At 38.5% G+C, this 25038-nt stretch overlaps 2 long non-coding RNA genes across 2 annotated transcripts in view; both read left to right on the forward strand.

The window, feature by feature from the left end:
- The window catches only part of LOC116665841, a 175620-nt gene that overhangs the window by 41647 nt on the left and 108935 nt on the right, over positions 1–25038 (forward strand). The window lies entirely within an intron of this gene.
- LOC116665843 lies at positions 5383–23291 on the forward strand. Its single transcript, XR_004322579.1, has 3 exons — positions 5383–5851; positions 21832–21836; positions 23280–23291. It is a non-coding gene; the product is annotated as an uncharacterized LOC116665843 (long non-coding RNA).

Genomic DNA, 25038 nt, shown 5'->3' on the forward strand with positions numbered 1-25038 from the left:
TCCAAAATATACACAGAACTCTTAAACTCAATGATATAAAGCAAACAACCCAGTAAAAAATGGACCAAAGACCTTAGTAGTCTGGCTCACATTTCCAGTTAGGTCAGGCTACCTTTTGGGAGCATAGCTCTCCACAGCAGTTTCTTGTATCCGTCTGGATTTCCTAACTGGCTTCCCAACAATGGCCTAGAGCTCCAGGGCCTTCAGTTTCCAGGTGCAGGGTGGCAGCTGGCAGCATTAGCTCAAAAGCAGGGCGTCCTAATCAGAGTGCTTTCCCTGTAATACTGGCGTTTCAGAAACACTGACTGAAACTCCTCAAAACTGAGGAGGAAGCAGCAGATAAGCAGCATATCACTGGCCAGAATAGGCCTTCCTATTTCTCTGATTAAATTTAAACATATACCCATTTGTGAATTTTAAACAGTGTTATCAGGATGTTTGACAGCTCACCCAGGAATATAATATGGTTCTATCAAGGAGGCAAAAGCTGTAATCCAAATCTGAAAATTTCCTTTATGTATCAGTGAATGAGAGAGACATATGTATAGCTTTCATATACCTGGGATTGGTGTGTATGTGAGTGTGTGTACATGTAAACCTGTGTGTGCACACATTCACACGTGTAGATGCATGTGTGAGTGTGTATGTAACAGCACCAAGCTGAAATATTTTATGTTGTTTTCCTTGGCAACCATGAAAATATTCCCCAAAGATAAAATTTCAGTGTCCAAGCCACATCCCCAAGGGAGTAGGGGGTACAGAGTAGGCAGGTATGTAGGACATAGCATGGAAAGCAAATTTTGGTTGTGGCTATGCTGTTTAACGATTTAGGATTTCTAGTCTAACCGTGTATCATCCATTCAACTGCTCAACAAGTACATTTTATTTGTTAAAAAAAAAATCCGGAAAGTACTGTAGATTACTAAATGTAGAAAGCAACTTAAGTATTACCTTTTCATGGAACTACTTCTGAAAATGGTTCCATTCTTAGAATATTTAAAATTTTAATTTAAAAATAATTTTTAAATAATGTGTTTATGGCCATAACTTTGTGTTCTTGAAAGGAATAGCTTGGATGATCGAGATGCTGCCAGTTTCTACATCTTCTGCAAGGTGTGTGAGGCTGAGGCAACTGTCAAAGAAGTAGTGTTTGTGTGTAAATTAGTGGTGGGTGGGTGGAGTGAGGATTGGAAAGGCCAGGATTAGACCTACAGTAAAGTGAGAACTTTCTTTTTTCCTTCCTTCCCTTCCCTGCCTTTCTTTTGCCCTTTCCCCCTTTCTTTTTTCTCTTCTCACTACTCTTGCCTTCTTTCCTCCTCCCCTCTTTTGTTCTATTTCCCTTTTCCCTACATCTGCTATTTTTTTCCCTCTCCCACCTCTTTTGAATACACAGTTACGGGATTTCTAAAGTATTTTGTAATCCTTTTAGAGAGTATATTTAGCAGAAGATAAACTCTTTCTATTACATATGAATTACTACAGTGCTTCAAATCACAGTTGTTCCAGGAATATATCCCAAGTAGGGAACATTCTTGAACAATTAATAAGTTATATTAATAGTAATCATTATGAAGGATAAAAACAGATAGTTTTTTTAAAAAGAAAAAATATTTCTAATTCCAAAAAATGTTTTTATTGGAATTATCTTCATTTACTTGAATACAAAGACATTAAAACATTGTAAGAAAATGTACATCCAATAAAATCTCATGCTCCCTGTTTCCCGTTCACTTTTTTCCTCAAGAAATACTTGAATTCAATTGTGACATTAAATTCTCAAAAGTTTATATGTGTATTATTAGTGCCTATTTGCAATTTTGTCATTAGTTTAAAATAACAAAAAGTATTCAGTGTGAACAGATTTGAATTGACAACTAGAATGGCCTATTACCTAAGATTCAATAACCAGATGCCAAACCAGAACATCATAAGAATGTCCAAACTAATCAAAACACAGATTTTATTATAGGTTAGTGTTTGCTGCTGCTCTCTCCAGAGAGGATGGTGCCCTAGTGTGTTGTGTTTGTTGTTCAGGAGTAGGAAAAAAACAAAGTGAGTTCAAGTTTATTAAATTTTCTGAACTTCAGTGTCTTCTTCTGTGAAATGGAGATAGTAGTAGTAATATCTACTTAACAGATATTATGAAGTAGATGTAGATATAGATGATGAATCAAAGTATTCATGAATTCACTTATGAATTCATAGATATTATAAATACTTCATAGGTATTCATACTGTTATGAATATAAGTGAAGAAAGAAGTGAGGTATGTAAAAAATGCTGTCTAAATATTAGTTATTTAGTGCTCAGAAGGGACAGAGGTCATGGTTTTCAAAAGTTTTGCTCTAAGTTTCATGTTTATATATCTAGTTTATGGTTTGCAGAGCAGCCATGGATTTTTATTGAATTGATGAAAGCTTGGTATGTTTATTGAAAATTTTCTGAAAGAACAATAACGTACTCATTAAAAAATTTAAATAGCCATGGTCATTATCCTCAAAGAGTCCCTGGGACTGTGCTTCTTGAGGAAGGACCATGTATTATTATTCATCTTCACGTTCCTGTCACAGTGCCTGGTTCTTATTGATATTCAGTGAATATTTGCCTCATGATTGGATCTGTAACCCCATTTGTGGAAGGCGATGGTGGTCCAGTCTATTACTAAACAACTAATACTTGGGAGTCAAGCACAAAGTGTCCAAAAGAATACCCAAAATGATCCTTTACTGTATCTTCAAGTTCAAGTGAGACCATAAGTAGAAGCAGGTTTTGGAGTGACTCTCCTTTTTGCCTCGGCTTCTATAAACTCCCAGACTCTCAGGGTTCTTAAGTCCTTCAAACCTGGCTTATGGGATTGCCCTACAAACCAAGTCCCCAGCCATTCTCTTTGTACCCACTCTTTCTTCTTCTTCTCATCCCTAACCTCTCCACCACATTTCCCAGGGGCCTGTTTATTGTCCTTGGCCTCTACAGCAGCTCGTCAACCATCCAGTTACCACTGGGCTCTACTCTAGAACAAGTGGTCATACCAGGTGGTGGTGATGGCAGCTTTTGATCCCCAGAAACAGACCTTTTATGTTGCCAATGTGGATCTCCTCATGGCATACATAGCTACCATTTGTTATGATTCTGTTAGAGTCTCTCTTTTCCATCTTGAGTCATATTATCAAATTCCCCTTCTGGTACCCAAGCTTAATATGTGCCATGCCCTAGAAGAAGGGTTGGGCAGGGATCGGGCTGAGGAGAAGAAAAAGAAAGACCATTCCATCACAAGTGAATGAATATACTAACATTTCAGCACAGAGGATATTCAACTAAGGTCTAAAATTTTGTTCCCTCTACACAAATCACCAGAGCTTTGATTATTTTCAGTGAAAGCTAAAGTTATCAGCACCGTTAAGATTGCAAGAAGGATCTTTCCTTGCAGCTGAAAGTAAAAAGAATGAGTCATAGTAATTGAAAATGAGTTGTGTGTGAAAGCAGGCAGAGTCCCAGACTCACTGGCCAGTAATTAAAGGATCAGCGAGCACTGCCCAATGGAAGAAATGAAGGAGAGAGACCAGTTTAAGATAGTGCTGATGGCTGGCAGCTGAATTCCCTGATAAAATGTTTCTTCTTCAAGAACTTTCCCATGAGCGGACACAAACAGGGGTCCTAGCTTCATCACTTCATGCCTGTGAAATATTAGGCAAGTCTCTTGAGCTCTCTGAATCTGAATTTCTTAATCAAAAAAATGAGATAACAATAACTGATAATATCTGCTCTGCCTATTTTCATAGGATTGTTGCAAGTATAAAAAAGGACAAAAATAAATGACCCAAATTGTTAATCAAATGCTTGTCTTAGATGAGCCAACAGGCCCCACTTAGAAAAGGAACTATGGATTAGAAGCCAGAATTAATAGTCATTTCTAGATCCCTGCACCAAAATATGTAATTTTTTTCCTATATTGAAAACTGAATCAATGTATTTAAAAATATATTTCATTATAAGTCCCTTCAATCCAGAATTGAGCCAATTTGTTTTGTAATTAATAAAGATACAAAGCAAAACTGGCTCTTTAGAATGTTCAAATTGACTTCATCGAATTGATATTGTATCTGATTCAGGTCTCAGATATTGACTTGTGATGAAGCATCCTTTTCAGACTCACTGTCTTCTATGTTAGGGCTTTTAATATTCTCTTATAAGTGCAGCCAGGGGAAGCCTATCTCTTAAGATGCCTGCCCTCTTCAGTGTGGGTCTTAGTCATTGTTGCTCAGGAGCACAGTGATGACACAGTCACAGTCTCCCCAGCCACTGCTGTCCTTGCCTGTCAGCATTCTAACAGGGACATTTGTCACTCTATGAACTGGCTCCTCAACTTTGACATTTAGCCATAGTGTCTTACACTAAACTCCAGACACCTTTGAATCTGGCCTAATTAGCAAGGCCACCCCATGCACCTACCCATTCCTCCCCAGGAGCTTCCCCCAAAGGCCAGCTTGGGAGTGAGGTTAGTGCTAGATTCATAGCTTGCAAACCTGGCTTTTGATTCCATCCCCTCATTATGAATGGAGGGACCTCAGCATTAAGGAGAAAACAATTCTGACTTTCAGGGATGATGAGATCCAGAGTCTGGTGGATCCAGAGACAGAGTAAGGTATGGACAGGGGGCTCATCAGGGGGAACTGGACAGGAAGGGGAGGAGGTGGAGGTGGCAGTGGTTATGACAGGATTTTGGTGTCAGGAGAAGCAGATAGATGCAATTTTCTGTAGACTTATAAGTGTGGCTATTCCTGCTGCAAGACTTGTGGTCTGCAAATGGAGGAGTGACCAAAAGACTGGACAGGATGCTGGTTCCATCAGTAATTTCAGGAATAGGTGACTTTATAAGGTTCCTTGGAGGCAAGCTCCAATGGACTGACAGTAAAATATAATCTTACTAGCAGTAAAAGGATCCTGGCTGTTAATAAGCACATGAAAGGTGTTCAACATTAGGAAACGCAAGCCAAAACCACAATGAGATATCACCTTATACCTGTCAGAATGGCTGTCATCAAAAGACAACAATAACAAGTGTTGGTGAGGATGTGGAATGTAGTTTGGTGCAGCCACTATAGGAAAACAGTATGGAGATTCCTCAAAAAATTAAAAATGGAACTACTATACAAGTCAGCAATTGCACTTCTGGTATTTATCCAAAGAAAATGAAAACACTAATTAGAAAAGATCTATGCACCCCTATGTTCATTGCAGCATTATTGACAATAGCTAAAATATGCAAACAACCTAAGTGTCCATCAATAGATGAATGAATGAAGAAGATACAGAATACACACACACACACACACACACACACAGAGGAATATTACTCAGCTATAAAAAGAATGAAATCTTGCTATTTATCACTACATGGTTAGACGTAGAGGTTATTATGCTCAGTGAAATAAGTCAGACAGAGAAAGACAAATACTGTACAATTTCACTTATATGTGGAATCTAAAAAACAAAACTAAACATAACTAAACAAAAGAGTCATAGATACAGAGACAAACAGGTATTTGTCAGAGGGAAGAGGAATGAGGAAGAGAGAAACAGATGAGGGAGATTAAGATAAACTTTCAGGTGCAAAATAAATGTGTCACAGGTTTGAAATATACAGTATGGAGAATAAAGTCAGTAATTATATAATGTCCTTGTTTGGCCACGAATGGTAAATAGACTTATCATGGTGATCATTTAAAAATGTGTAGAAATATCGAATCACTACATTGTCTAAGAGGAACTAACAAAGAATTGTTGGCCATTATACTTCAAAAACGAAGAAACAAACACATAGAAAAAGAGATCAGATTTGTGGTTACCAGAGGTGGTAGATTGAGGGAGGAGGAATTGGATGAAGGCAGTCAAAAGGTATAAACTTAAATTTATAAGATAAATAAGTACTAGTCATGCAATGCACAATATGATAAATATAATTAACACTGCTGTATGTTATATAAGAAAGTTAAGATTAATTCCGAAGAGTTCTCATCACAAGGGAAACATTTTTTTTCTATTTCTTTAATTTTGTATTTATATGAGATGATGGATGTTCACTAAACTTATTGTGGTAATCAGTTCATGATATATGTAAGTCAAATCATTATGCTGTACAACTTAAACTTATATAGTGCTGTATGTCAGTTATATCTCAATAAAACTGGAAGAAAAAAAAGCCCCTCCAAAAGGGGCCTAGCTGTTACTGAGATATATGTATAATGATTGGTTAAACCTTATGGTGATGTGCTTAATTCTGGTGTTTGAGAGATGTTACTTTGCCAGGGTGTGAAAGAATGAATGTATGACTATATCAAATTGGTTATTTTCTCTCCCTCTTCTTTGTGTATAAGAGGATACTGCATTCAAGTTAAAGAATACCACTGAGCTCATGTTGTTGAAAAAAGGGGCTATTTCTTTGGTATGGGATTGGATGACGTCTCTGACCTCAAGCTGAAGAAGTCAACAGCATAAAAAATGCTGTTAATAACAGATAAATACAGATAAAATATAGTTAACTTTCAGTTTTGTATGGTTTACATTTTGTAAGTTAAACAATGGCCAATGACTACAAATCTTTCATGGCATGGCTGATTACACATATGCACAGGATGGAATGCAAAGTTTTTGCTAAGTTAGATTAAGCCAAACACAAAAGATGCAAAATCCATAATGAAAAAAACTGGCTACTAATGTATTCGTTTTTTATTCAACAAATATTAAAGAGCATCTACTATGTGGTTTGGGTTTATTTGTTTTAAATTCTCTACTCCTGGTTAATTGAACTTTGACTGACTTTGGAGCATTGTTTAGTGAGGGGACAGGACAGTTGATTGGTTCAGGTGGTAATTGGGACAATTGGGAGATTTTTGCATTGAATTTAAAAGGGAAGGATGTATTTTAGTGCTGAGTGGCAGAATCCTACCAGGTGTGGCTTGTCTGGGCCAAGAGGGAAAAGGGAGAGGTTTGGTTCCTTCAAAACACAGCTGTGTCATCCTCTCTCATTCAGGTCCTGTGCTTTTGGAGTTCCTGAGCTGAACAGTGAAACTTTCTCCTTATTGTAGCCTTTTCATTCGAGTTTTTCTTCCTCCTCAACTCCCACCTCAGTGGCCTTTGGACTGTCTAATATTTACCTCTCTGCAGAGTCCTAGCTTTCAATTAGTGATCCAAAATGTAAGATGTTTGGTTTGTTCTCCATCCATTATCTCCCTCCAGGGTCCCAAGACCTTGAGGTCAGCTGAGGGGCCAGGATTGTGAACCTTCAGATGAAGTCCTGTTCCCCACCATACAATCTGTCCAAATTATTTTGGACCCACTGTGGGTATCTCTTATGGGTCTTAGCCTCCTCATACAGTCCTGCCAGGATCAGCGTCTTAGCAGTATATCCCATGATCTCTGAATGATGTGCCACTTATTTTTGGTGACATTAGGATTGTCCTCCCTCCCATTGGTAATCTCAGGAGAACTTTCTTCCCAGAGTTAGCTTTTGCTCCTTGGTTCTCTGCTGCCCTCTGCTGGGTCCTAAGAGCCAGAGCCCTTCACTTGGCTCTACTGTGGAGTCCTTGCTCTTTGAGTATTAAGCATCCACCAAAATGCTCCACTCTTCCCAAATTCAGCCCTTCCTTTTCCCATTCAGCAAGCACATATTGAGGATATTCTATGCGCTAGAAACTGTACAAAGCCCTGGAGTACAAAGCTGAACAAACTTAGTCCCTGTCTAGAGGGAAGACAGAAGGTAAACAACAATTAGAAGACAGTGTGAGAAGGGCCAGATGAGAGATAGGCAGAAGAGGGATGGAAACTGGAGAAAAGAAACATTAGCACTGCTAAGAGGTAGGGAATCCTCCATCAGGATTTCAGTATTTGAGCTGGATTTTAAAGCTTGGTCAAGAGTGGGCAGGTTGCTGGTGGGAATGCAGTTTGGTGCAGCCACTGTGGAAAACAGTATGGGGATTCCTCAAAAGACTAGGAATAGACTTACATATGACCCAGGAATCCCGCTCCTGGGCATATATTCAGAAGGAACCCTACTTCAGAATGATACCTGCACCCCAATGTTCATAGCAGCACTATTTACAATAGCCAAGACATGGAAACAGCCTAAATATCCATCAACAGATGACTGGATAAAGAAAATGTGGTATATTTATACAATGGAATACTATTTAGCCATAAAAAGGACAACATAACACCATTTGCAGCAACATGCATGCACCTGAAGAATGTCATTCTAAGTGAAGTAAGCCAGAAAGAGAAAGAAAAATACCATATGAGATTGCTCATATGTAGAATCTAAAAAAAAAAAAACAAAAAACAAAACAAAGCATAAATACAAAACAGAAATAGACTCATAGACATAGAATACAAACTTGTGGTTGCCAAGGGGGTGGGTGATGGGAAGGGATAGACTGGGATTTCAAAATGTAGAACAGATAAACAAGATTATACTGTATAGCACAGGGAAATATATACAAGATCTTACGGTAGCTCACAGAGAAAAAAAATGTGACAATGAATATATATATGTTCATGTATAACTGAAAAATTGTGCTCTACACTGAATTTGACACAACATTGTAAAATGATTATAAATCAATAAAAATGTTAAAAAAAAAAGAGTGGACAGGTTGCTAGGGTCTTAGGTTTATAAACTAGGAGGGATGGAAAAAATTACACTTTGGTGCTCTGAATAACAAGCCTTCCAGAGTTTAGAGGACAATATCACAGATCATTTAAATTCATATCATTTTTGCCTTCAGGCTTAAACACTGGGGTCTTTTTATAATCCTACTTGTACTTAAGCATACAAATACCAAAGAAAAATAAATACCAGAGTTTTTCTGTTTAAAAACAGGCCAGAAAACAAAACAAAACAAAATAAAAAACAACCAAACCCACAAACACCTTGTAAAGAAAGAAAGTAATAGGGTTCCATGAATCTCTGTATTTTTTTGAAACCTGAGATATGTATGTTCTACTTCTCCTAAAAGCTGAGGAATTTGATATTTTCATTCTTGTATTATTTGGGATTTCTGTGTTATATACCAAACAGTAACAGTAAGTACATTATCCCCAGAAAGATGTTTTGTTCTTGTTGCTGGTGAAAAAAATTAGCTCACTAACATTTTACCCCCCAGTTATGCTTCTCTTTCACCAGAGCGCTGCTCATCAAGATAACTGACAGTTTCAGTTGTTACTTGTAAAAAGTTGACATCCAGGCTGGGCATCCTGCCTGCGGAATGGCGTAGGCTGAGGATGAATGGTATGTTAACGAATCTACTTACTTTTCCCCCTTTTCCCAGCACCCGCAGCATGAAGTATAGTAAACAGCATCTGGCTTAGTAATACAAGTGGAGAGACATTGAAACTCCAAGGTAGATGAAATTATTACATCCTTACCTGGATAAAAAATGGAAACAGAGAATTTTTATTGCTCAAAGAAATGCATGTCTCATCATAGAGCATGGCTTTGGCATTATCCCTTTTTGTGTCCCTTGTTCCTCTCATAGGATCTGGCCTGTGGTAGGTGCTTTCATAATGTTAGTATAATTGAGTTAATTTCTATTTCCCTGTAGACGAAGCACCATCTTTATGTCTTCTAGTTGGTAGAGCTCCTAGAAAAGAGTTTGCTTAGCTTAGTATTCTGTGGCACACGCATAGACTTATTACAGGAACTATGGCGTGGCCCTGTTTCTTTACGCTTACTCACTGTGTTCCCTTTTCTGAAGCCTCAGGCTGCTCTGGTTTCTAATATGATTCAGAAAACTACTAACAGCCTTTGCCAGTCCTTCCTGAGGATTCATCTCCTTCCTGAAATAATTCAATGGTAACTGAGATATGACATGAAAGATGAGACAGATATCATGATATCATGACACATCATAGATAAAAGTCTCTTGGAGTATGAACACCCTGTAGAAGAAGTGTGTCAAAAATTGAAGAGCCCTTTGGAAGCTCTATGCCCCAAGTAGAAGGGTAAAGTAAGTGAGTCTGAGAGATTGAGTTTACCACTCGAAGAGCCTCTTAACTTTCTACAATCATAGAATATGGGACTAGAGAGCCTTTAGGAATCATGTATTCAAAGTGTGTGTTTTTTAATGAATGGTGTATTTGTATTTGTTCAGCCACTAGAAACAGATGTACTGATTCACAATGGTTTAAAGAGAATAAGGTTTTATTTTTCTTACACAAAGAAGTCTGATAGTGTTGTTCAGTGGCTCAAAACCCATCATCACTGTAATTTTCCTGGCCTTTCTCTGTTGCCTATTGCCTCATGGTTGCAAGAAGGCTGCCACAGTTCTGGACCTCATGTCCATATTCAAGGCAGGAAGAGAGGGTAGGAATGGTTTTGACATCTGTCCCTTTTGTAGGAAAGCAAAAAGTTTTCAGAATTTCTCCAGATGGCTTCCTCTTACATTTCTTTAGCCAGAACTGGATTTATAGGTCACCCCTAGACATAAGGGGAGTGAATAAAGTGGGGACTGGATTTAATGCTGCCATGGACAACATTGAGGGACTGTTAGCAAGAAAGAGGTAGAGGATAAACATTGCAGGCAGTGACAGTCTCTACTACAAATGGAGAAGCATACCAGTGCTCAATACTGGTGGACAAAATATTTTTAATAATATTTTTAACAGTCAGTGTTCATATGATGCAAACAAGGTAATGCTAGATTTTTATGCAAATTATTATGCATAATTTGCCCAATGCCCTGGCAGTATGTAAAATAGAGGTGAGTTACCTGGTTTTGACCACTCTGGACACCTGCAAGTGGCTGTGGTAGCCTGGTGTGGTCATCCTAGTGAGATTTATCTGCATTATGGGAGACAATGTGCATTTTTGCATGTTGTGATTCTAACACCTAACAGTATTGAGCTATACAGTAGGCTCTTTAGTGTTTGTCCTGAGACTTCCAAGAACTCCCCAGATTTATGGAAAGCACTAGAGAGCAACAAACTGACATCAAAATGCAGATACTGGCTCACTCACTACCTAAATGACTAATTTCTCACATGCCAGCTCACAGTGGGGATGACTTAAACTAGTGCTTTAACAAAATTACAAATTGCTACATGTCATAGTCCTCCAGGATCTCTCTTATGTCGTCAAAACCATGAATGCTAAATTTGCAAGTGGAAAAGTGCCTCCTGTGCATTCTTCAAAATGCTTTTATGTCATCAGTGAAATATAAGAGCATAATGACAATAAGGATTTTCTGCATTTACTTAAGAAAATGTTGAATGGTTATATTTTTATTATTGTATTTTATTGAGATATAAGAGGCCACTGTCTTCATCTACCCATTGTCCTCAGATACTTTTCCACCTGATAGATAAGCAGGCTAAAGGCTGAGCTTCCTTCATCTTCCAGGCTTGAATCTTTCCAGGTAGGATAGTTGGGAACCAAAGTCCTGATTAAAATACATGACCCTAGGATAGTTGGGTTCAGGCCTTAATAGGAGGGAAGGTGGCCTAGAGGTGAAAGAGAAGCAGAGTAAGTAGGATGATGGAGCTCTGAAGAAAGAGAGATGGTCAATATTAGGGAAAGGTCTAGGAATTGGGCCTAGGAGTCTCCCTTTCTCTTTTCTCACTTCCCTATCCTGTTGTCCCTCTCAGACTTTCCTCTTTTCTTTTTTTAAACACTCTTTCTCATAGACCACGTTCTGGAAAAAGGAGTATGCTAAGGTGCCTGAGTACCTGTATCCATACTTATAACCTACACTTATACCCACACCTACACCTATACCTACATGTACACTGATACCTATACCTATCTATCTGTATTTATTGGTATTAGGTCAACAAAATTACCAATATATTTGTACTTACAAAAATGGCAAGGCATATCTAAATATGACAGAATGGTATTGCAATCAGAGATTTTATTTTCTAATGTGAGATATACAACAACTCTTAAGAGTGAAAGTCCATGCATTTACATAGGCAGTCCCCTGATTTTGCACATAATATTCTCTTGAAAACTTGTGGCAAGTCAAATGTATAAAACTTAAACAAGATTTCATGTGGGTTCTGTTATCATACAGCTGAAAAACTTACTAACATCCCTAATAACACTTTGCCTTTTAGGCATTGTCCTTGATGATTCATACTTTCCATACATGTTCTTTCATTTTGTTCTTTCCCTTCAGAAGGTTGACCAGCTTGAAGTCAATGAGCATCTGATTGAGGCTAATGACCTATCACTTTCCACAGGCCCAATGATTTCTATCTTTGTCTTAATTGCAGTGAGTTAATGAGACCTCTGCTCCTTATCACGGGTATCAGCATTTTAATTTTTCCTTTCTCCACTCACTTTTGTAACCTAATAAGGGAAACATGCAATAAAATATTAATATAATTGCACAAACATTGCTTTACCTTCAAAAATGGGGATGTATCTGGCCAGCTGTGTTACTGTGAAATAGCCAACCATGTACAAATGTAAAAAAGCTCTTAATTATGGAGTTAAACCAATAGAGTATCAATGTGTGGATTGCTTGAAAGTTGAATACATGGAAATGAAACATAGCCTTATCACAATTTGAGAGTTGGCCCTTAGTCATATACCACATGTCCAAAGCTGGGAACAGAAGCCAGTACTTCTAAGTCCAAAATAGTGTTCATTAGTTCCTTCAGCAAATATTTATTGAACACCTACTGCTATATGTAGGATGCTGTTCCAAGTGGTAGCACTTTGTTTCTTGTTATGTTGAACTAGAATCATTAGTGTCAATCCTCTGATTCCAACTTGAGTTTCATCTTTGTAATCCCTTTGATGAACTCTTTGGCTTTATGTCTGGTGTTTTTTTTTTTTTTTTTTTTTTGCAGTGGTGCTACTTTTGGAAGAGACTTTCTGCTTGTAACATCTGCCCACTTGGATTTTTCCTTTGTCTTAGTGTAGAAGCCAGGCCATTTTAGAATCCCTACAGACCCTGCAGCCAAGCATTAAAATTTTGCACTCTCAAGTGATAACCAAATGGGAGAGAAATTGTTTCCTATTGTTGTGACTCTATTCCTAAAGTTTTTTTTTTTTTATGAAGCTAATGGTCTGGTAGGGGCAAAAAAAAAAAAAAAAATCCACCCTGTCTTTTGTGGAGTAGCATGGAAAATGATTTTACTCTGTAAGGAGAGTCACAGGTTGAGTTGTTGGAAGTAGGCACTGAGGTAGAGTTTAGTGTGCAAGGTGTTTATTGGAAATCAACACCTATGAAAGGGATAAGAAGCAGGGATGGGCTGAGGGAGAAGTTGAACTGTGATACAGGCCAGACAAAGCTTTCCCTCACTCCATGGGGAGTTCTGAGCATATGTTATCCAACAGAGTTGACCCTCATTGTACTGAAGTGGCTATGTCTTTACACCACACCTCTATCAGTCACTGAATGTGGGCTGCCGCAAGAAAAATGCACCCTTGGGCAAGGGAGCTTTCTGTGGCTGAGGAGGCATGCCTTGATGGAACTGATAGATGGCACAACAAGTCATCCATGAAGGAGGAATCTAGTGATGCATCTTTGTAAGATAAAAATCTCAGCAAGTCAGAAATAGAGGGTAAATTCCTCAACTTGATAAAGAATGTTTACAAAAACCTATATCATACTTAATAGTGAGAAACTGAATGCTTTCCCCCTAAGTTTGAGAACAAGGCAAGCGTGTCCTTTCTCACTGTATTAGCCAAGGTTTCCCGGAGAACTAGATCTAGTAGGACATGTATATACCTAAAAGGAGATTTACTATGAGGACATGACTCATATAATTGTGGAGGCTGAGAAGTCCCACAATCTGCTGTCTATACCTGGAGACTCAGAAAAGGTGGTGATGTAATTTAGTCTGAGCCCAAAGGTCTGAGAACTAGGGTTGCTAATGGTATAAATGGTATAAATCCCAGTCTGAGAGCAAGAAGAGATGAAATGAGATGTCCCAGATCAATCAATGAGGCAGGAAAAAAGGTGAAATCTTCCTTCATTTTTGTTCTGTTCAGGTTCTTAGTGTTGAGGAGGGCAGTCGACTTTACTGAGTCCACTAATGCAAATACTAATCTCATCTGGAAACACCCTTCACAAACACAACCAGAAATAATCTGGGCACCCCATGGCCAGTCAAGTTAACACAAAAAATTGGCAATCACATTCACCACCCCTATTTAACATTTTACTGGAAGACCTTGGTAGTATAATAAGACAAGAAAAGGGAACCAAATATATGCAGGTTGGAAAGGAAGAAATGAAACTGTTTTCAGACAACATTGTCTATTTAGAAAAGTCACAAAAAATACAAAAATTCTTTTAACTAACAAGCGATCTAGCAGGGTCACAGCATACAAAGTAATATACGAAAGCCAATTGTTTTCCTATATACCAGAAATGAACAATTGGAATTTGGAATGAAAAATAACATTTACAATAGGACCCCCAAAATGAAATACTTAGGTATAAATCCAACAAATATATATAGAAACTCTATGTGGAAAACTACAAAACTCTGATGTAAGAAGTCAAAGATCTAAATGAATGGATAGATATTCCTTGTTCATGGATTGAAAGACTTAATATAGTGAAGATGTTACTTCATTCCTACTTGATCTATAGATTCAATGTAATTCCTGTAAAAATCTCAGAGAGATATTTTATGGATATCAACTGATTCTAAAGTTTGTATGAAGAAGCACAAGGCTGCCTACCATAGCTAACACAATATTAAAAGTGAAGAACTAAGTAGGAGGACTGACACAGCCCATATTTCAAGATGGTGTGGTTTGGCAAAAGAATAGACAAATTGATCAATAGAACAGAACAGAGAGCCCAGAAATAGATACCCATAAATATAGTCAACTAATCTTTGATAAAGAACAAAAGGCATGATTTTGTTCTTTTTTATGGCTGAGTAGTATTCCATTGTATAAATATATCACAACTTCTTTATCCAGTCATCTGTTGATGGACATTTATGTTGCTTCTATGTCTTGATATTGTATATAGTGCTGCTGTGAACATTGGGGTGCATGTATCTTTTCGAATTAGAGTCCCTTCTGGGTATATACCCGGGAGTGGGATTGCTGGGTCATATGTTAAGTCTATTTTTAGTTTTTTGAGGAATCTCCATACTGTTTTCCATAATGGCTGCACCAAACTACCTTCCCACCAACAGTGTAGAAGGGTTCCCTTTTCTCCACACCATCTCCAGCATTTATCATTTGTGGACTTTTGAATGGTGGCCATTTTGACTGGTGTGAGGTGATACCTCATTATAGTTCTGATTTGCATTTCTCTGATAATTAGCAATATTGAGCAGATTTTCATATGCCTATTGGCCATTTGTGTGTCTTCACTGGAGAATTGCTTGGTTAGGTCTGCCCATTTTAGGGTTGGGTTGTTTGTTTTTTGTTATTAAGTTGTATGAGCTGTTTAAATATTCTGGAAATTAAGGCCTTGTCAGTCTCATCTTTTACAAATAATTTTCCCATTTTGTAGGTTGTCTTTTTGTTTTGCTTATGGTTTCCAGGTACTCTTGATACGGTGTGATGACAGTAACATTTTACCTTTGAGATCTTCCTCTCCAAAACCCATAACCCTGGTCTACTCATAAGAAAACCATCAGACAAATTGAAATTGTGGGACATTCTACAAAACACCTTATCAGCACCCTTCAAAACAGTTAAAGTCATCAAAAACAAGGAAATTCTGAGAAACTGTTATAGCCAAGAGGAGCCTAAAGAGACATGGTGACTAAATATATTGTGGTAACCTGGATGATCCTGAAATAGTAAAGGGGCATTGGGTAAAAATGAAGGTAATCTGAATAAAATATGGAGTTTAGTTAATAATAATGTTTGAACATTGGTTCATTAATTGTGATACATGTACCATAGTAATGGAAGATGTTAATAATAGGAATCTGTGAGGTTTATGGAGACTCTATAGTATCTTTGCAATATTTCTGTAAATCTCAAACTTCCAAAAATAAAGTTTGTTATCAATTTAAAAAATGCGTTGCCCCCAAATAAAATTTGTTATCAATTGTAAAAATGCATTGCCCCCAAATAAAATCTGCTATCAATTTAAAAAATTCATTGCAAGCATTGTGTCAGGTATTGAATGGTTCTACCCTCAAAGAGCTAAAAGTTTGTGAGTTCACAGGCATATGAACATACAGATTACCGTTCAAATCAGGAATGAGGTACAGGCACAGGGCTTTAGAAACATGGGATTTTAGATTGTCTGGAGATGTCTATTCTACATCCTATGAAAAATTCATTATTCTCCCTAAAGTTTCTGTGAATAGCTGGTTGAGGATGGTGAATATCTTATTTCCAGGTCTAGGTTTCTGTTGCTGATGATGTCATGCCCTTTCATCTCTAACCACCATCCTCTTTGCTCATGTCCATGCTATGGTACTCAGCCTGTTCCCTTCTTTTTGCCCACTCACGTGTGTTGTCAGACTTTATCAAAGAATGAGGATATGGAAGATGTCTGCATGTCTTAAATGCACTGGGTGTGGGGCCTCAGCTGGATCTGGAACTTCAGCAAGGATGAATGTGGCATCTTCTGTGTGTTTCTGCTTTCTTTGAAAAGATACTGAAATATTGAATTTTTGTCTCAATGTTCATAACACAACAGCAACGTGTAATCCTGGTGGCCGGGAAGGGGAGAATGTCACAATTTCACAGTCCATTGGATGGGAAAGTGTTATGTGGAGTATAAGTAGTAATCACACATTGGTTGTTATTATTAATTTTGTTTTTACTCTTGCTGCCATGAGCAGTGTTATAAGGAGAAAACACACATTTTAGCAAGTTTTTTTCTTCAAATGAGTAAGACAAAGACATGGTAAAAATACGAAGTATAAAAGTTATACAATGAAAACTATGTTTCGTTCCCACCGTCAGTCTCTTAGAATAGTAGCTACTTTTAACCAATTTCTTATGTTTTCTTCCCAAAGTATTCTTGGCATATATAAGCATATGCATATATGTACGTATGTATATATTTATATATGTAAATTTGTATGTAGATATTTATTTATAAACAAATGATAACCCAATTCTCCATTTTCCTTTCTGCTAACTGTACAGTTTAGTGACTATTCCATATCATCCCATTAGACTTTGTCTTTCTCTATCACAGCTACATTGTGTTCTAGCGCCCAACATTGCATACTAACTATACTTTGTTTAACCTTTTTTGTAATGGTGGACATTTAGTTTATTTCCAGTGACTGGCTACTTCAAGTTATGATTCAGTGACCATCCTGTGCATTTGTGTATTTGTGCAAGTAGATCTATATCATAAAGTCTTAGAAGCACAATGTCTGGGCCCAGCTGTACTGCACTTCACATTTTAGTAGAAATTGCCAAATTTCCCCCTGGACAAATTTCAACAGTTTACAATTGCACTAATAGAGTTTTTCTACACACATCCACCAATACTGCAACTAGACTCTATTAATTTGAATTCATAATACTATCTCATTGTTAAAGTTTGTTTTGTTGTAATTTTGAGTGAGCTCGACGAACATCTATCTCTTCATATGCTTAAAAGCCATTTACCTATGGACAGCTTCCTTATGCTCTTTTTTGATTTGGAAAAGCACATATTAAGAGTACTGACCCAGACTGACCTGGCTCAGCAGGGTTACTCTGGGGCTCCCTCTTAGCTCCCTGAGCCCCATCTTTCTGTTTTTGATGTCTGGATGCAGTCATAGAAGCCCTAGGCTGTGTTTCTGCACCAGTGCACCCATCCACTTGCCCCAATAAGTGAAAGCTGACTGCACAGTTCTGTATTTATTTATGGCTTTTCTTCCAGCTACCAGAAATATTTTATTCCTCTTCACCTAATCCCTGAGAGCTGTTGTGAAGCAAGTGTCTTCTCAATTTTATAGTACCGCAAATGGAGATGTGAAGACTTATAGCTGGCTGGCTGAGCACCTACTGAGACAACTGATATGTCTACAAGTATGATATTTGGTTGTGTGACTGGGTGGAGCGCTGTGCTAGGAGCTCAGAGATTTGTGCATGCTGCTTCCAACTCTAGCATGAATTTGCTGAGAGAGACTGGGCAGGGTACACTGCATCTCTCAGGGTCAGTTTTGTCATCTGAAAGGCCTTTGGGCCACAGTGAAATTCTGACACTTGCAGAAGGAGAGGGGGATGGAAAGAGGGATTGGGTAGGAAGAGCCTCAGCCTAGTAGAGTAAATATGAGAAAGTCTCAGCTGTGCAGATGGGGAGCTTCAGAGTAAAGATTACCCATTAGAGGATCATCTCAGACAGAGACTGTTGAGCTCTACTCTCCACTATGTTGTGTGCAATCATTGATTAGGAGCTGCCCAAGCAGGCTTCAGCCTTGGCTTGAACACTGAGGGGCAGCCTAAGGCTGGAAGCTTTCAGCTACCTGAACTCCTTGTGGCTGACTTTCCCTTGAAAGGAGCTCTGGGTGCATCTCCTTGGCTACCATAGCTGGTTTGTTTGGGTAGTTTTGGTCAGAATTTGGGGATTATTCTGGATCTCTCTGAAAGCATTGCTGATCTGGAGACAAAATTACTCCAGGATGAAGCAATATTATACTCTTATCTTTCCAATATATCTACATTTATAAAATTATTAAAATTGTTTGCTGGAGGTGATCTGCTCTTTCTTATTGTGAAATATTTAAAGTGTATTTCTTCTGTTGTGTATATAATCTGTATAGTTTGGTAATCATCTGGACAAAAGAGAGGGACCAAGTACCAAAACAACAAGAAAAGCTCATATTCTTTGGTGTATGTGGGAGGAGGGGCACAGTAAGTCCAGATATCACAAAAAGAAATAGGCATGTGGAATTTTCAGTGGTAACCCTTCTTCTTTGAGTTTCCTAGGATGCCAAAGCTCCACAGAACAGATACTTTTGGTGTCCTGTATATAATACCCATTTCTGATCTCAACCACAGCTGTGGAGGACAATTCTATGAAGCTCAGATTCACCAGGAAGCATCGTATCTGAGGTGTAGAAGTACAGAGTTCCTTTCTGTGTTCTGCCCTCAGGACCTTCCTGAGCTACCACCATATGGTTGGCTTCTGAAAACACCCTGGAAATGTCAAGGAGTTGATGTGCATGAGGTCAATCTTAACCAATAAACAATCGGAGCTTGTGGATGAATGCCCCAGCCTTTGTCCTTCAGGTGGGTAGTGCTGGGAGGCATCCTGCGTTTATCTCTGGAGCTCCTGGAGGAATTGAGCCCTTTGACCAAGAGCTGGAACCCCAATTATGCACCTTTTTTGGTCTTTTCCTCCCTGCTTTTCTTACTTTCCTGGGTTCCTCACTTCCTTCAATCACTTGAGATCACTTCCAAAATAAACTAGCTGCACCCATCCTGTCTTAGGCTCTGTTTTGAGGGGAACCCTAACAGGGCTCACATTTTACAAACCCCTGAAAATTGGGTCCTGATAACTTAGGCAGATATTAGGAATTTCCCATGAACCATGAATGAATAGGTAGGGGGCTTCTCTACTTTCTGCTTATGCTTTCTGCATACTCCTGCTAAATAATATGGTGGGTTATGGCACCTTCTTGAAAGTAACCTGAAATACCAGTCTTAGGGTGGTTGGTGCAAAGAGACAAAGGAAGATATGGGCAAGACCCCGTGATTCCCAGGTGACCACCATATATGAGGTGGCCTAGATATTGTTGCTTCCTTGTATCTAAACTAATATTCTCTTTTCTTAGCTTTTCTTTAGCAAGGCCAAACCTGGTGCCATTTCTTCCTCCACAGATACCACATAAAACTCAGTCTAAACTATGGAGCTTCTGTGGGCATTAAGGTTGTATTGTTCCAAGTGGTTGCCAGGTACCCTCAGATCTCTTGATTCTTGACTCTTTGCTTATACTTGTGATCATTATTAATTTTGGCTTTCATTCATGTCTGCCTGGTTCTGTCTTCAACAAGTCAAGATATGCCCTGATCACTAAGGCTTACTTTTAAAGAATTTTTAAATAAAAAAAATTGTGATAAAATACACATAACATAAAATTTACCATCTTAACCATTTTTAAACGTACGGTTCAGTGGCTTTAAGTACATTCACATTACTGCGCTACCATCACCACTTTCCATCTGCAGAACTCTTCATCTCCTCAGACTGAAATTACCCATTGAATAATAATGCTCCTTGTCCCCCTTCCCTTAGAACCTGGCAACCACAATTCTACTTTCTGTTTCTATGAATTTGACTACTCTAGTTACCTCACATAAATATAACTAAATAGTATTTGCTTTTTTGTGACTGGCTTATTTTACTTGGCCTAATGTCCTCAAAGTTCATTCATGCAGTAACACGTGTCAGAATTCCCCTCCATTTTATGGCTGAATAATATTCCATCCATTGTATATACGTATCACATTTTGCTTATTCATTCATCTGTCAACAGAACACTTGGGTCGCATCCACCTTCCGGCTATTGTGAATAAATTTGTTATAAACATGAGAGCATAAGGCTGACTTTTGTTGTCCTCTTTCTCCAGGAAGTCTCCTCTTGTGCTTATTCTATCCTTGCTAGATGGTGAGCAGTGATATGGCAGTGTTTCATTCATCTTTATATCTCATTTATGAGCAGAGGACCTATCGAATATTGGGCACTTAAATCCATAGTCAGTGAATTCTTTGATCCCCTACTAGTTATTTCCTCCAAAGCTGAAGAGATCCTGGATCTGTATAGCAGTTTTCCTGCAGTATTCCATTCTCCTTTATGTACTAGAGAGCTGTGGTATCCTCTATCCCTAAACTCTTTGCGTTGGAAGATGTTTGGAAATGTTTGCAGAGTAAATGGATGTTAGTCACTGTCCCTACTCCCTGGCCACATGGTGTCTCCAGCCTGCTGCCTGATTCTCACCTTGCTCCAATATCTCTCCCTGTCCTCAGCATCTGGTGAATGAACAAGTACTTCTGGGCTCAGTGTCTCTTTCTGCCTTCTACAACCAATTTCTTCCTGAAGTCTGACTCTGACCTAGAAATTCTGACTTAGACTTGTGATGAGGCTCTCTTAGTGAATCATCCTCATCTACTGACAAGGAATAGCCTTGTGTGGGGATTAAATGAGATGGGGTAAAGCATCTAGCAGAAGGCCTGGCTCATGCAAGTACACAATAAATAGTAATTATTATTATTTTTTAAACATTTTTTATAGAGTTATAGTCATTTTACAATGTTGTGTCAAAGTAACTATTATTATTAAGCATAGTATTCTTTATTATATGCAAATATGTATTGTATACATATACAATATACATGTAAAACAATCTTTTATATGTGCATATATACATATATGCATATGTATACAATACGTAATTGCATATACTTATTACTGATACTCTTCTTCAAAAATCATTTAAGGTATATACTAAAATTATGTATATAAAAGAAAAATTGAAATAAGAGCAAAATATCAACAGTCATGTTTTAGAGACTAGGACATTGTAATATCATAATTCTAGGCTAAGGGTAGTTACTGGTACTCGCTCTGAGCCAGAAAGAGAAAAAAAAGAAAAAGAAGCAAGAAACACCTCCATTATCTCTTTCTCTCATGTTTCAGGGAACAGAAGGGAAAAGAAAGCCACCTTGGTGTCTGAGTAATGAGTCATAGTAGGAGACCTGATCTCACTTCTCTCAATGTTTGTTGAAGAGAATGGAGTTAGAGGAAGGGACTGAAGAGGGAATGTTTGCTTCTCTGTTTTATACTTTTTGGAAAGGAGAAGTGAGGATGGAATAAGAGAAATAATCCCTTTTTGGGTTAGAATATAACTTTTCCCCTTGTAGTGATTGTAGCACTTAGATATTTCCCTGAGAGGCAGAGTTATGAGACTGATAAAAATGATGTATGCATGAGCAGATAATGCTGTGTTGGGTAAGACTTCAGAGCTAATGCAAGTTTCTCTGCCTAATTGGTTGGATTACTTTCCTTGGTCACTAATATCAATATTTAGTTTGGGCATCCATCTTTCTAGTAGTGTTTTCCTATGAAGTACTGCTTAGGTTTGAAGTTATGTCTGGTACAATCAAATTAAGCGGTTTGTATCACTGAGGATGTCAGAATACTTCTCTTCTTCCCACCCAATAAATATCACTTAACTCCTTCGCACCCTTCCTCACTGCTATGGGCTGGATTGTGTCCCCCTAAATTCACATGTTGAAGCCATAACCACCCCACTGACTATATTTGAAGACAGGGGCAAAAAGAGGTAATTAAGGTTAAATGAGATCATAAGTGAGTCCCTAGTATTATAGGATTAGACTCCTTATAGAAACAGATACCAGAATATGTGCTCTCTCTCTCACATGCTCTTGCCATCTCCGGCTGTCTCTCCACCATGTGAAGACACAGACAAAAGACAGCTGTCTGCAAGCCAGGAAGAGAGCTCTTACCAAACCAGCTGGCGCCTTGATCTTGGACTTCCAGCTTCTAGGACCATGAGAAATAAATTTATGTTGTTCAAGACATCCAGTGTATGGTATTTTGTTATGGTAGCCTGAGCAGATTAACACACTCATCCAACCCAGGGACTGGGAGAATTATATCATCATAGCTATCAACTATAGATCACCTGTGTGATCTCAGTCTTACATATTCTGCTTTTGTGGTGATCATTTGCCCAGATTCATCCAGTTGGAGCCATAGGTCCTCTCTATGATGTGAGGGCCTCAACTGGAAAGGGATCAGCTCACTGCCAGCACAAGGGAGCAAGTGAATGAAGCGAGGCCTGTGGAGCCAGACCCCTCTCCTGCATGGCATCACTGGGTCTGCTCAGAGGGTAGAAGCCTGGGCCCTTGATACTGCTCACATGGTCTTCTCCATGTATTGTGGCTTCTGGAATATAAGTTTAGAGTCTACTTTTAGTTTTTCATTCTCTTTCTGGCTTACTTAGAATAATCATCTCTAGGTCCATCCATGTTGCTACAAATGGCATTATTTCATTCTTTTTTTATGTCTGAGTAGCATTTGCTTTACTCAGTCCACCAATTCAAATGCTAATTTTATAATCCCAAAGGACCATCAGAGACACACCCAGAAATAATGTTTTACTAGCTATTTGGGCATCTCTTAGCCCAGTCAAGCTGACACATGAAAGAAAAGCAGAAGATGAAGTAGGTAATAACAATAAAGCGTGTCAGATGCCATGATAGTGGAGTGGAGATGCCTAGAGAAGATAAAGCTGGAGATCCTAAGTCAGTTTGGAGAGTTCAGGGAAGACTTCTAGAATAAATGACACAAGAGTTTGGCAGGTAATAGGGAAGGAGGAGTAAGAGTAGAAAAGGCCTAGAAAGGAGAGAATACACGTTTATAAAAACTGAAGGGAGTTCTGTGAGACCACATTGTATGTTGTGAGAGTGTGGTTTCTGATCCTGTAATTTAGTGAACTTTGCAATCTATTGCACCTTCTTGAAGATTCCCAGTGCATGTGATAGAGGCTCTGAAAAGTCCTCAGTGAAAAAAAAAAGCCCCTTAATTCTGTTTTATTAAGCATTTACAAAACTTATTTAACCATGGAACTGTTTTTCCTGTACTCAATCTCTTCTTAGCATCAAGCAGAACCAGTGATACATGGTACACATACTGAAAAACCATGGACATTATAGTTGTGTGCAGTAGAAAGAGACTATATTCCAGACAGATCTTGTAGCCCAATCAGATTTGTTCTAGATCTGAAAATAAACGTGAATCTTCCTGTCCGAATGTTTCTTGGCACACCCAGAGCCAGATTCATTAGCTCATACAGTTGGCAAAGCCCTTGATTTCCACTTGGAACTCTGCTCTGTGAGTTCACACACATCCTGGATGCACTTCACTTTTACTTCTGCTGTTTGTCCAGTGCTCAGAGATGCAGGAACTCAGTCCCCCTTTTTAAGTGTCCAGGTGTCTGGAAATTCCCTTCCCCACCAAGTCTTTCAAGGCCTTCTCTGCAGAAGCACTTACCCTTCAGGGAACTGTGAAAATATCAACTGTCCTGGCCATTCTCTTAGTCCTCAGATTATGCTCCTTGTCTTTTCATATGGATGCGTCTTGTCTACCCAACTGAGCACTGGGCTTTGGAGTCAAGTTTGGCTTCTGTAATTGGCCAGGTAGTGATCAGGGACAAGCAGCTTAACTACTCTGTGCCTCATTTTTTTCATTTGTAAAACAGAAATTAAATTACCTACTGCATAGGGTCCTGGAGGTTTAACATTTTGCTGAATGTTCTAGAGCATTTAAAATAGTTCTGCCACATGATAAGCACATATTGCCTTTTTAGAAGAAGATGGGAACTCTTGTTGTCCTGAGTTTGATATGAGTTTCCTCCTACAACTGCTTTGTATGGTGATACAGGGTTTGACTCTCTCACAGGATAACATCTTTCTCTAGGATATATTATTTCCTGATCTTTTTGAGGTTATGATCCCTTCCTCCATTGTTTCTCTCCTTCCTTTCTCCCTTTGTTCCTCCCTCTGTTTGTCCCTCCCTCCCTTCCTTCTTTCCTTCCTTCCTTTGTAACAGCTTTATTAACATATGTCACACACTATATGATTCACTCATTTAAAGTATATAATTAAATGGCTTTTAGTATATTCACAGGGTTATGCATCTATCACCACAATCAATTTTAGAACATTTCTGTTACTCCAAAAAGAAGCCCTATACCCATTCCCATGTTATGAACTAAATGTTTGTGTCGTCCCCCCCTACCTCCCAAATTCATATTCAACCCTAACCCCTGATGTGATGGTATTTGGAGGTAGGGCCTTTGGAAGATTATTAGGTTTAGATGAGATCATGAGGGTGTTAGTGTCCTTATAAGAAGAGAAAGAGACTAGAACTTGTTTACTCACTTTCTGTCTCTGCTTACATGTACCAAAGAGGTCCATGTGAGGATATAGTGGGGAAGAGGGCCCTTACTAAGAGCCAGACCGTGCTGGCACCCTGATCTTGAACAGCCAGCCTCTAGAACTGGGAAAAATAAATGTCTGTATTTTGAAGCCACTTGGCCTATGGTATTTTTATTATAGCAGCCCAAACTGACTG

The sequence above is a fragment of the Camelus ferus genome, chromosome 9 (genome assembly GCF_009834535.1).
Source record: "Camelus ferus isolate YT-003-E chromosome 9, BCGSAC_Cfer_1.0, whole genome shotgun sequence".
NCBI lineage: Eukaryota > Metazoa > Chordata > Mammalia > Artiodactyla > Camelidae > Camelus > Camelus ferus.